The sequence below is a fragment of the Rhinopithecus bieti genome, unplaced genomic scaffold (assembly GCF_001698545.2).
Source record: "Rhinopithecus bieti isolate Rb0 unplaced genomic scaffold, ASM169854v2 scaffold_36004, whole genome shotgun sequence".
Lineage (NCBI taxonomy): Eukaryota > Metazoa > Chordata > Mammalia > Primates > Cercopithecidae > Rhinopithecus > Rhinopithecus bieti.
Genome location: NW_016815976.1, coordinates 404,676 through 416,707, shown reverse-complemented (window position 1 = coordinate 416,707; position 12,032 = coordinate 404,676). Strand labels below are relative to the sequence as shown.

The window sequence follows — 12,032 nt, the reverse complement described above, 5'->3', positions numbered from 1 at the left end:
TGGGTATATACGCCAAAAGATATACATCATGGCTGGCTATAAAGACACATGCAGCATGTGCTGTTTATTGTGGCAGCTATTCACAATAGGCAAAGACTTGGAAAGCCCACCCAAATGTCTATCAAGGTGATAAGCTGGATTAAGAAAAGTGGCACCATATACACCGATGGGAATACTTACGTGGGCAGTCATAAAAAAGGATGAGGTTCATGTTCTTTGTAGGGACAGTGGATGAAGGCTGGAAACGGATCCCCATTTTCAGCAAACTATCAAAGGACAAAAAACCAAACACTGGCATGTTCTCGACTCATAGGTGGAATTTGAACAATGAGACACACTTGGACACAGGAAGGGGAACATCACACACTGGGGCCTGTCGTGGGGTGGGGGGAGGGGAGAAGGGGGGAGGAATAGCATTAGGAGATATAGCTAATGTAAATGACGAGTTAATGTGTGCAGCACACCAACATAGCACATGTATACGTATGTAACAAACCTTCACGTCGTGCACATGTACCCTAGAGCTTAAAGTGTAATAATAAAAAAAATTATCAAAACATATGCACAAACGCAGACTGCACATGATGCCATTTGAAGTTGAAAGAAATGTAGACATAAAGAATGAGTATTAAATCATAATTATAACTGCATAAAATCATCTCCACATGAGCAGTTCATCTTTCCAGTAAATTGGGTATTACAGTAAAAAGTGATTTCTCACAGTTCTCATGTATTTCTTGTCGTGTTTAGTGCAATACCATAAACCTTGGATAACATCATTAAACCCATTCAAAATGCCATTAGTGATGCTAGAAATGCTCCCAAGAAGCAGAGAAAAGTCATGACATTCCAAGAAAAAGTTGGATTGCTTGATAATATGTACTGTAGATTTTGATCTGCAGCTGTGGTTGCCCTCCGTTGCAAGATAAATGAATCCACTGTAAGGACCATTGTGAAAAAAGAAAAGGAATGTTGTAAAGCCATTGCTGCAGCTATGCCAGTGGGTGCAGAAATCTTGCACTTTTGGTGAAATACCTTTTTAAAAATTATTATTTTTTTTAAATTTTACTTTAAGTTCTGCGATACATGTGCAGAACATGCAGGTTTGTTACATAGGTATACATGTGCCATGGTGGTTTGCTGCACCTATCAACTCGTCATTTAGGTTTTAAGGCCCACATGCACAAGGTATTTGCCTAATACTCTTCCCACTGCTTGCCCCTAGCCCTGCAACAGGCCCTGGTGTGTGATGTTCCCCTCCCTGTGTCCATGTGTTCTCATTGTTCAACTCCCACTTATGAGTGAGAACATAAGGTGTTTGGTTTTCTGTTCCTGTGTTGGTGAAATACCTTTTTATCTCACGTTGAAAATGGAGCTTTTATGTGGATGCAGGATTGCTATAAAAAAGGCATACCTATATACTAATATTCAAAAAAAGCAAAGTCATTATATAACAACTTAAAAACAAAATGAAGTTGAAGGGTCTAATGCTAGAGAATTTAGTGTCAGCAAAGGATGGTTTGATAATTTTAGAGATTTGGCTTAAAAAATGTCAAGATAATAGGAGAAGCAGCTTCTGCCAATGAAGAGGCAGCAGATAAGTTTCCAGATGCCATTAAGAAAATCATTGAGGAGAATGGATATCTTCATGAACCTGTTTTTAAAATGCAGATCAAAATGCTTTATTCTGGAAAAAAATGCCACAAAGGGCATTTATTAGTAAGAAAGACAAGTGAACAACAGGACTGAAGGCAGGAAGGGATAGGCTAACTCTACCATTTTGTGCAAATGCAGTTAGGTTTATGATTAGGACTGCCCTTATCTATAATACTGTTAACCTTTGAACCTTGAAGGGAAAAGTTAAACACCAGCTGCCAGTCTTTTGGTTGTACAAGAAGAAGGCCTGGACAACAAGAACCCCTTTTCGGGGTTGATCCCATTGATGCTTTGTCCCTGAAGTCAGGAAGTACCTTGCTAGTAAGTGACTGAACTTTCAAGATTTTTTTGATATTGGGCAATGTCCCTGGCTACTAAGAACCCCAGAAATTCAATGCAGAAGGTGTCAAAGGGGTCTACTTGCTCCCAAACACAGTGTCTCTAATTCACCCTCTAGATCAGGGGTCATAAAGACCTTTAAGGCTCATTACACACTGTACTCCATTGAAAGGATTGCCTCTATGGAAGAGAATCTGAGAGAGAGAACATTATGAAAGTCTGAAAGGCTTACCCGCCGTTAAAGATGCTATTATTGGGATAAAAAGAATCATGGAAGTCATTAAGCCTGAAATAATAAATTCCTGTTGGAAAAAACTGCCCAGATGTTGCACATGACTTCATAGGATTTATGACAGAGACAGTCAAGGAAATAATAAAAGAGATTGTGGCTATGGCAAAAAAAGGTAGGAATAAAGGGTTTCAAGATATAGATCTTGGAGAACTCCAAGAGCTAGCAGACATCACATGAAAGGAATTAACAGGAGATGACTTGATGGAAATGAGTGCTTCTAAATTAGTGCCAGACAATAAAGAATAGAGGACAAAAGAAGCAGGGCTAGAAAACAAATTGACATTAGACAACTTGGCAGAAGCCTTCTAATCATTCAAGACTGCTTTTGACTTATTTTATGGCATGAATTCTTCTATAACATGAGCAATGAAACTAAAGCAAACATTGCAAGTGTTGTAGAACCCCAAATTCAGGCTCGTGTGCCCATTGTGCAGCTGGAGCCAAACAATGAGACATCGGTGCTTGGAGATAGAGAAGGTTTTCAATTTGGCTAAAGTGGAAGCCAGAAGAACAAGCTCTCTCAAATCCATCTTAAGAAAAGATGAAGCAGGGAGTTTTATGCAGCTGGAGAGTAAGGGAGGGGGAGTTTCAGGGAACCCAGGGGAAAATTCTGTGTTTCTTCAGTCTCAGATAACACCTTGAGCAGCCAGACTTCTGGGTGTCAGCAGCTGGTTGAAACATTCTTAAAGGCATTCAATTATTCTGCAAAAGGTTTTTGTGACCCTTAAGTTATTTCCTTCTGCTTTACAAAGAAATAGTACATCAGCAGTTTATAATTATATTGTGGGTAAAAAGGGATATTGGGCAAAGAGGGAGTGGTTAACATGTACAAGAAAGACAAGACAGGACTTGACCAGAATTTTCATTGTTTCAGTCACTAAAAGTACAGGGGCACTGAAATCTAAAGGGGCCTGGTTGTAGAAGGATTAGTACCATATATATAGAAATATTTAGATAAATTAAAAAGCAAAGCCAAAAAATAATCAGACAGAATTAGCAATGTATTTCCATGAAGTTACATGGTGATATGGTGTGGCCATGTTGCCATCCAAATCTCACCTTGAATTGTAACAATCCCTGTGTGTCATGGGAGGGACCCTGTAGGAGGTAATTGAATCATGGGAGCAGTTTCCTCCATACTGATCTCGTAGTAGTGAATAAGTCTCATGAGGTCTGATGGTTTTATAAATGGGAGTTCCCCTACATAAGCTCTCTTGCCTGTTGCCATGTGAGACATGCCCTTGCTCCTCTTTTGCCCTCCACCATAATTGTGAGGCCTCCCCAGCCATGTGGAACTGTAAGTCAGTTAAACCTCCTTTTCTTTATAAATTACCCAGTCTCGGTTATGTCTTTATTAGCAGCGTGAGAATGGACTAATACATATGTAATGTCCCTGCCTCTCCTGCCTCCCCTTCTATCTCCTCCACCCCTTCTGCCTCTGTCACCCCTGACACAGCAAGACCAACCCCTCCTCTTCCTCCTCCTTTTCAGTCTACTCAATGTGAAGATGACGAGGATGAAGACCTTTGTGATGATCCACTTCTACTTAATGAATACTATATGTGTGTATGTCTGTGTGTATGTATATATGTGTGTGTATATGTATATGTGTATGTATATATGTGTGTGAATATATGCATATATGTGTATGCATGTATATATGTGTGTACACACACACACATACATATTTTATGAAGCAAAGAACTTTATTACCTTTGTTTCCAACTTTATTCCCAGGCTTCTTCAGCTTAATTCGCTGCAAAGAGTGAATTGTATATAAGCAAAAACTGAAAAGAGCTGCAGTGTCCAAGGGGCTTGGGCTTAAAAATATTAGAGATCTAGATTTTATTAGATCTGTAAACAAAACATTTGTAAAAAGCAGTCATAATGTAAAACAGCAGCTCCCAGTAACTTCTTCAAGTTTTATCTTCTTCAGAAGTTGACTCAGTTCAGTTTGCCTCATTCTTGGAAGCCTCATCAAAATTCTCCACAAGATCTAGAACTTCATCATCATCATCCTCTCCAGTAGCAAGTGGTGCTTTTCCTCCCACAGATTGTTTGGGCCGAGTGTTAGCCAGTCTCTTTGAACTAGTCAGACCATCTGCAGCACTGGTTTATGATGGATGCTGAGTAGCATTTCTGTCAGCTGCTTTGTCTCAGCATGGCCTGACATGGTAAAAGTGTTTGCTGCCAGCGATGCCTGAACTTTAGGGTTGTTAAAGTGAATCGCTGTTCCTTGGTGTGTAAACATATTCACCTCTTCAATACCAGAGATATTGTTTACCCCTAACTTCTTTAAGGAGAACTAAAATTTTTTATCCTCTGCTGTTGCTAGGTTTATGATCAGGACTGCCCTTATGTATAAAACCGTTAAACTCTGAGCCTTGAAGGGACAAGATAAATACTAGCTGCCAGTCTTTTGGTTGTACGAAAGGCCTGGACAATGAGAACCCTTTTTCTGGGTTGGTTCCATTGCTCTTTTGTCCCTGAAGTCAAGAAATACCTTACCAGACTGACTTTTAAAGTTCTTTTGATATGGACAATGTCCCTGGACACTCAAAACCTCATGAGTTCAACACCAAAGGTGTCAAAGGTCCCTACTTGCCCTCAAACACAGTGTCTCAGATCCTATGAACCACCTTTTTTTCTGTGAGCAGTTTCTTTCTGACCAATGTGCACTTCTGCTTGCCGTTTGGTGAGTTTTTGGTTCATGATTGTTTCTTTCATCTTATCTGAGTGTAAAAGAGGCTGCGCGGGGGACTAGGGTTGGCACTCGAGGAGTCTCGGGTGAGACCAGCTGAGATTAGAAGCACACAGGGAGGCAGGATGGCAGCTAAAGGAATACATTTCCTTTTCTCTAGCTTACTTTATTGTAATATAATACACACAACATATGTGTTAATTAACATTATGTGTTATTGGTAAGGCTTCCAGTTAACAGTTAAGGCTATGAGTAAAGTTTTCGTGGAGTTGAAAGTTATAGTCAGATTTTTACTGCATGGGAAGTCAGCACCCATAACCCCCATGTTGTTCAAGGGTTGACTGTACTTAGTTTGCCTTTTATTAGGATGAAGAATGTTTCCTGAGACCCACTGTCTTGGTTTGGCCAGGACTGAGGTGTTTCATTGCTAAATCCAAGCGAGTTTCAGGACAGCTGGCCACTCTACTGGGATTTCAGGAAAGGGACACATTGAGACTAAGTCTTTAAAATCAGATAGCTTGAGCTATCTCTAGTTTTAGTTAATAAGTGGCTTTTATGATTAAAGGGAACTAAAAGCATCAAGATGCCTTAAGATCTATTTTTTTTTCTCTAGATCATATGGACCTATTTATTTATTTTATTTTGCTTTAAGTTCCAGGATACATGTGCAGAACGTGCAAGTTTGTCACATAGGTACACGTGTGCTGTGGTGGTTTGCTGTACCTCTCAGCCTGTCACCTAGGTTTTAAGCCCTGCATGCATTAACTATTTGTCATGATGCTCTCCCTCCCATCGCACCCCCCACCCCATGACAGGTCCTGGTGTGTGATGTTCCCCTCTCTGTGTCCATGTGATCTCTTTGTTCAGTTCCCACTTATGAGTGAGAACATGCAGTGTTTGGTTTTCTGTTCCTGTGCTAGTTTGCCAAGGGTGATGGCTTCCAGCTTCATCCATGTCCCTGCAAAGGACATGATCTCATTCCTTTTTATTCTTAATGGATTAATGAATGCTAAATTTCCAATACTAGAACTGGCTTTTTTTTTTTTTTTTTTCCCAGCTATGTTTCTGGCCAAATGAGAATCACAGAGTGAAGCCATGGAATCGAACCCTTTGATTTGCCCTGTCTAAGGGAATACAGAGAAGGAATCAGCTTCTCTGATTCTGTAGACATGTCTTGAAGCCTTTATGCACTTTGGATTTTTAAACTGACAAGTGAAGGAGCCTACTTCGCTTGTAGTACATAAACAACCTAACTGTACTTTTGTGTTGTGAGCTTATCTTTGGAGTGCTGAGGTATCATGGTCTGGTGGGTCTTTCTTAGGCTAATTTCTGTCCTGGTAAATGAGGCTCATGCAGTATAAAGTTGAACTATAAATCTGTGTAAGGGCAGACACATGATTATTCATTTTTAAGTGGGGATGTTCTTCCCTCCCACCTGTCCCCCACTGCTCAGAGTCCACATGGAGATAGGCAAGCATTCTTGTTGACTCCTTATGCTGGCTGGTGGGTAGTTTTTCTAGTGTCCCTAGGACAGCCAGATAAAAATACAGGGTGTCCAGTTAAATTTAAATTTCAGATAAGCAACAAAAAAATTTCTAGGATAAGTATGTTCCAGATACTGCATTGGACACACTTATATTAAAAGTTTATTTGTAATTCCAATTTAACTAGCTAGCCTATATTTTGATTTGCTAAATCTGGAAAGTCTGGATATACCTTTTACTTAGGCTGAGGTCCTTTGTGGATTGTAGCTTTATTTGGGGCCTTAGTGTAACTCCCCAAGTTAAGTGGGGTCTGCTTTTATGAAGCCATTAAAACCTCAGCCTCAGGTTTATAATGTCAGCATCAAACTGGAAAGCCTTTCACGAGCATGACTGTTGCACTTTTGGTTCTTTAGTCTCCTGCTGTAGTTTCCATTTCATTGTCTTTGGCCCCTGCAATTCTCTTATTTTCTTCCAAGCTCAGGCATGCATTTAAAAGAACATTTTATTTTGCTCAGGGTTTTCAGGTGTTTCGAAGTGTGAAAACTTCAAACTTCAAATCAGGTTCTTGAACATATTGCCAATTCTGCATTATTCTGGGAGAATTAGATGGATGGATTCTTCTGCAGTGAAACAACATAGAACATAGATATTAAGATCCAGGTTGAAAAAAGTCCAATGATAGATTATCAGTTGATCTGCTCTTCCCTATAGTAGGAGATGGAAACCTGGACATGGGCTCTGTAACTGTTCACTGAGGCCTCTGTGACTATACTGGAGTGGGAAAAGTTAATACCCTGCCCTCTAGACTTCCTAAGCTCTACAGTGGGGCGGGGAGAGATATTATGCATAATCATGTGTATTTGACCTAACACTTTCCGGAACTAAACCTCTTCTTGCTCTGAATCAAGAAGCAATTTATCAACTGGCTTTTTACATGAGGGACAATTTAATAGACAGTAACTAACTCGGGCCTTGCAAAAGTCACAGGAACATTGCATAACGAAGTTGACAGTACAATAGGATACTTTGAAATGAACTTTTTTTCTAAAACAAGTTTCAAAGACCAAAGGTGAAATATATATATATGTGAAGAAATAATTAAAGAGCACTGTATTAATTTAGGAAAATGTAATTTGTAAGTCCAGGTGACTTAATTGGTCAGGTTATGTTATACGTTATAGACGCATTATTGTCACCAAATATTCCAAACCCTCCCTGCAGTACCTGTCCCTGGGAGGGCTACCCATTTCCTTCCTGGCCATGTGACTGGAGTTTGGCCAATGCAGTGCTAATAGAGATTTGTGGTTTGTCCTATCTCTTTTCTCTTTGCCAGGACAACATTCCAGTGGTTATGAAAGGTAGAGTCACAGCTGACCTCTATAGTGGATATGCAGAGTGAGCAAGAAAAAAAGGAGCCTTTGTTTTTTAAGCCATGGGGAAGTTTTCAGGTTGTTAGTTACTGTGGCCCACTAACCCTCAAGCATGGTGCTAGGCACTGAAGATAGAACAGTGAGCAAATTTGATGTACTTTTGTCCCTCATAGAACTTACATTCTAATAGAGGTGACAGAAATTAGTTAAATAGATGAATTCGTGTAACCATGAAACTGAGGTAGATGTTTTGAAGAAAACCAATTCTTGGGGAAGTTAAAATGCATTTCTTTAAATGACATTCCACTTATTTTCAGAAAAGTCCGAGGCTGTTTACAAAATCAAACACAATGCACAATTTAAACCAGAGACAAATTAATATAGCAGAGAAATCAATGTCATAAGATCCTTGAGATAAATCAGTTACTGCAGGAGAGCACAATAATTATTTCTGAGTTTCCTAAAGATAAGGCAAACAAGGAAAACTTTGGTTTATGTAATTTTTATTGTTTGACAGCGGGACAGAGGCAAACACTTTCAGGAACTAAACCTTTTCTTGCTCTGGATCAAGAAGCAATTTATCAACTGGCTCTTTACATAAGGGACAATTTAACAGGCAGTAACTAACTCAGCCCTCGCAAAAATCACGGGAACATTGTTTAAAGGGATGTTCTTCATATAAACGATATATAAAAGTTAAAGAGAATAAAAATCCTAATTAAGGGGATTTATTTCTGCTGGGAGCTTAGATGATATAAGCCAGATTCTTGCTTTCTGCTAGGTAACCCATGACTGGGGGCAATACCTGGAAGAGGGGCAATGGATACTCTAGTATGATGACCCTTAGGACTCCCTTAAATATTGGAAGTCTCACAGGAGCCTTGGGCAAAGGCTGGAATTAAACTGATTTGTCGTTGGATTTTTTCCAACTTGGATCTTAATGTCTATGTTCTATGCTATTTCACTGCAGAAGAATCCATCCACCAAATTCTTCCAGAAGAATGCAGAATTTTCAAAATGTTCAAGAGCCTGATATCCATCTTTTGTCGTGTGTCAGTTGAATAGGATATACCCATATCCTGTGGGTAGGATCAATATTTGCCTCAAAAAGAAGCATTGAATTTCCTCAAGTACTTCAAAAGACTAGTGAAGACAGCAGACTTTAGCATCATAAAACATGGAAGGGATAATTTGGGTCTGAAAATTTTAGGGGCTTTTGTTGACAATGGACTGCTTCAGCCAAACAAGAACCTGGCGGGCTGTACCTGGCTCATCGAGTGGAGGGAGAGTGAACACTTGGTCTAAATCAGCACTGGTTAGCAGGAGGAAAGGGTCGCCACCGTCAGAGTCATTACGCTTCCTTCTTGAAAATCTGCTTTGACTGTATGAACCTGGGTAATGCCATAGACATGAGCACAGTGCTATGTGATTTTAGCAGAATGTTGGTCATTGTTTGTCATGACTTCTGTTGCAGATACACGTCTCTACCCTTAAACTTGAGTATTTAAGAAGTGTATCTTTTGTAGAATTTCTGCAACTGAACACATTTTCTCATTGAATCTCCATTCTGCTGAATGGTAAATGCTAAATCTCAGTTGGTCCCAGGATCTCCCTGTTCTTCACCTTCCTGTACATTGTGGGGAGTGGGAGGACACTTATGTCATCTCAAGGCATTGGGTAGGGGACATCAGGTGTCAGGCCTTAGGTTGGCATCATCTATCTAAGCTGGCTTTGATAGAGACACCTTTGCTCCTTCTGGCCCCTGGTCGCTGGTGTTTGTGCTGTGTCAGCCTCATACCAATTGAGAGGCCTCGTGGATTTTGCTCTTTTTCTGTTATTTACCCATCCCTCCTGGGCTCATGGGGAACACCATGAGCTCTTCCTTTGCCTCACTGGATTCTGGAGGCCCTGATGATGTTTTAGGCTTGTCTGCCCAGGTGCCCACACATTGATGATTTTTCTACTGTTTCCACTCTGGATGTGGGATACCTCTGTGGATGTTTCTGGAATGTTTTCAGTGTTAACAGACGTCCCCAGACCCATTTGGAGTTTCTGTTATTCACCCTTTCCCACCAGTGATGGGGACAGGAGTGGGACTCCATTTCAGAGATACCTTAATATCTCAGCTCTTCTATTCCTCTGACTCCCCCTTACTGGCAGAATCCTTGTCTATTTTTGGGATGGAACTGGACTTGTCTTTGATTTGGTAGGCATCTATATCTGGTGGTTAAGGCATATACTTTAGGCCTTGAATCCTGCAGCCTACATTTTCAAAGGCTTTAATACTAAAATTCTGGGATCTTGAGTCTTTAGTTTTTTTCTGTTCTGCTATGGCAACCCCTCTGAAGGGCAGCGGATGTAGAAAACCATAGCTGCTCCTGAGTTGGGAGGAGGTTCATGGGTTATAGGAAGTTTGAGGAGAATTCACAGTTACTTTATGAAAACAGTGGACTGCTTCAATATTTTCATTTTCATGATAGAGGCAGAGAAATGTGTTGTAATAGTGCAGTGAGGTGGGCAGTGGCTCTTCATGGAACAACCGTCTTCATGGAATAGTGGTCCCTTGGATCCTTTTAAGAATCTCATGAAAACTATAGATCTTTTCTTTAGAATATGCCCATTCAGACAAAATTAGGCATATAATATAATATCATCTCAGTGAATTTCAGTAAAAATCCTGGTGATAGAATGTTGTGTACTACATAGGGAGGCTTCTTAAAGGTTTATGCAAACTGCTGTTTTGTGCTTAGCTTTAAAGACCACCTAGCCAAATTTTATAGGGAGATACACAGAAGATCAAAGAGATGAGGTGATTTTTCCTGGGCCAGATAACCAGTGATGCTGCTATCTTCTTCCAGAGCTTTGGATGACGCTGTAGGAGACATTTCATTCAGATTTATAGAGGATACTAAGCTAAAACAGATAGCTGAGATGGTCAATCTCAGATCAAATTATACTATCTTAAGTGGTCTTGACAGGCTGAAGAGCTACACAAAAACCAAGATATACATTTGAAAAGTTTAACAAGTTGCTTTCAGAGATATCCTGTAAGGCATAAGGGTGCACTCTTGAATGCTCGTTGTTCACAAACCAGAAGTGTGACAGGGCTTCTCAACTTGTTGCTGTAACTTTCTTTACATGAATGCCACACTTTCCAAACCTCCAGCAATCCTGGTTATCTATTTCTGGGCAAGCTAGTCTGTCAGTGTCCCTGCCTAGTGCAGACCAGTACAGAGTTCAGAGGGTTGATGCTCTAAACTATATACTCATAAGATTGAGTCTTAAGATTGTATTTGCTCTATCCACTTGCATCAGAATTGACTCATTCTAATAGCACCATGATCTTGGACTTCCCAGCATCCAGAACTGTGAGCAATAAATTTCTGTTATATAAGTCACCCAGTCTATGGTATCTTTTTAATGACAGCACCAGCTAATACGGTGTTGATTTTTGTCCTGTTAATTTTTTAAAAACCTAGAATGTACAAGCCTACCTCAGAGATATTGCTGGATCAGTTCTACATCACTGGAGTAAAGCAAATATCACAATGAAGTGAGTCACATGTTTTTTGGCTTTCCAGTGCATATAAAAGCTGTTTGGTCAAATGTAGTGGCTCATTCCTGTAATCCCAGCACTTTAGGAGACCGAGGTGGGCAGATAGCTTGAGGTCAGGAGTTTGAGATCAACCTTAGCAATATAGCAAAATCCGGTCTCTATAAAAAATAGAAAAATTAGCCAGATGTGGTGGTGTTCACCTGTAGGCTCAGCTCTCAGGAGGCTGAAGTGGGAGAATCACTTGAGCCCAGGAGGTGAAGGTTGCAATGAGCTGAGATCACACCACTGGACTCCAGCCTGGGTGACAGAGTGAGACACTGTCTCAAAAAAATAAAAAAGTTATGTTTACAGTATACTGTAGTCTATTAAGTGTACAATAGCATTATGTCTAAAAATGTATACATACCTTAATTCAAAAATACTTTATTCCTAAAGAATGCTAATATCATCTGGGCCTTCAGTGATTTTTCTGGTGGAGGGACTTGCCACAATGTCGATGGCTGCTGACTGATCAAGGTGGTGGCTGTTGAAGGTTGATGTGACTGTGGCAATTTCTTAAAATAAGACAAAATTAAAGTTTGTTATATCAACTGACTTTCTTTCACAAAATAATTGTCTGTAGCATATTTTACCT

At 40.1% G+C, this 12,032-nt stretch overlaps 1 pseudogene; it reads right to left on the bottom strand.

Annotated features, from left to right (window-relative positions):
* Nucleotides 1-4,236: 4,236 nt before the first annotated feature.
* Nucleotides 4,237-5,014, bottom strand: LOC108516652 (transcription factor BTF3-like; annotated as a pseudogene).
* Between the last annotated feature and the right edge of the window lie 7,018 nt (nucleotides 5,015-12,032).